This window comes from Propithecus coquereli, unplaced genomic scaffold (genome assembly GCF_000956105.1).
Source record: "Propithecus coquereli isolate 6110/MARCELLA unplaced genomic scaffold, Pcoq_1.0 Scaffold340, whole genome shotgun sequence".
In the NCBI taxonomy this organism is placed as follows: domain Eukaryota; kingdom Metazoa; phylum Chordata; class Mammalia; order Primates; family Indriidae; genus Propithecus; species Propithecus coquereli.
This window is the reverse complement of record NW_012149064.1, coordinates 1,726,341-1,728,439: the sequence shown is the minus strand read 5'-3', so window position 1 is coordinate 1,728,439 and position 2,099 is coordinate 1,726,341.

Here is a 2,099-nt window from a genome sequence, read left to right as displayed (position 1 = left end):
TTGATCATATTCCATTTATTTATTTTGGTGTTGCTGTGATTGTCTTTGGGGTCTTCTTCATAAATTCTTTGCCTAGGCCAATGTCTAGAAGAGTATTTCCAACATTTTCCCTAGAATTCTAATAGTTTTGCTTCTTAGATTTAAACATGTTACTCAGCATGAGTTGATTTTTGTGAGAGGTGAAATTTGTGGATCCTGATTCAGTTTTCTACATGTGGATATCCAATTTTCCCAGTACCATTTATTGAATAAGGATTCTTTTCCCCAGTGTATGTTTTTGTCTGCTTTGTCAAAGATTAGATGGCTATATGAGGATGGTTTTATATCTGGGTTCTCAGTTCTGTTCCACTGGTAAATGGCTCTATTTTTGTGCCAATACCAAGCTGTTTTAATTATTACAACCTTACCTTGTAATAAAGTTTGAAGTCTGGGAAATTGATACCTCCCATTTTGTTTTTATTGCCTAGAATTGTTTTTGCTATGCGGGGTCTTCTATGGTTCCATACAAAGTGCAAAATTAATTTTTCTACATCTGTGAAGAATGATATTGGTATTTTTATAGGGATTGCATTGAATCTGTAGATCACTTTGGGTAGTATAGACATTTTAACAATGTTGATTCTACTGAACCACGAGGATGGTATGGTCTTCCACCTGTTTACATACTCTGCTATTTCCTTCCTCCGTGTTTCATAGTTCTCCCTGTAGAGAAATCCTTAGTTAAACACATTCCTTAGTTAAATACATTCCTAGGTACTTTATATTCTTTGTTGCTTTGTGAAGAGAATTGAGTCTTTGATTTGTTTCTCTGTATGACTGCTATTGGCATATATGAAAGCCTCTGATATGAGTGTATTGATTTTGTATCCTGAGATTTTACTGAATTGATTTATGAATTCCAGCAGCCTCTTGGTTGAATCCTTGAGGATTTTGAGATATAATATCATATCATCAGCAAATAGTAGAGTTTGATCTCTTCTGTTCCCATTCGTATGCCTCTAATTCCGCTCTCTTGCCTGATTGCTGTGGCCAGGACTTCCAGCACCATGTTGACTAGAAGTGGAGGTAGTGGGCAACCTTGTCTGGTTCAAGTTCTAAGTGGGAATGCTTTCAATTTTTCCCCATTCAGTATGATGTTGGCTATGGGTTTGTCATATATGGCTTGTATCATTTTTAGGTAAGCCCTGTCTCTGCCTATTTTGTTAAGTGTTCTTATCATAAAAGGGTGTTGAATTTTGTCACATGCTTTTTCTGCGTCTATTGATAGAATCATACGGTTTTTGTTTTTGCTTCTGTTTATGTGGTGAATTACGTTTATAGATTTGCGTATGTTGAACCATCCCTGCATCTCTGGCATGAAGCCCACTTGGTCTTGATGGATTATTTTCTTAGTAAGCACCTGGATTCAGCTAGCTAGAATTTTGTTGAGAGTTGTTGCATCTATATTCATAAGGGATATTGGTCTGTAGTTTTCCTTTTTTGTTGCATCCTTTCCTGGTTTTGGTATCAGGGTTATGTTGGCTTCATAAAAATGTGTTGGGGTGGAATCCATTTTTCTCGATGTTGTGAAATAATTTCTACGGGATAGGCACCAGTTCTTCTTTGTAGGTGTGGTAAAATTCGGGTGTGAAACCATCTGGTCCGGGACTTTTCTTTTTAGGAGGGTTTTGTATTGCTGTTTCAATTTCAGTCCTCGATATTGGTCTGTTCAGGAATTCTATTTCTTCCTGGTTGAGCCTAGGTTCGCTGCGTGTTTCTAAAAATTTGTCCATTTCCTCGACATTTTCCAGTTTGTTTGCATAAAGGTTTTTGTAATATTCATAAATTATATCTTGAATCTCCATGGCATCGATTGTAACTTCTCCTTTTTTGTTCCTGATAGAGATTATTAGAGATTTTTTTCTTTTCTGTCTTTTGTTAGTTTAGCCAAAGGGGTGTCAATTTTGTTTATTTTCTCAAAGAACTAACTTTTTGTTTTATTAATCTTCCTTATAGTTTCCCTGTTGTCAATTTCGTTGAGTTCTGATTTGATCTTATTAATTTCCCTTCTTCTGCTGGGTTTGGAGTTGGTCTGTTCTTCTCTTTCCAGTTCTTTGAGT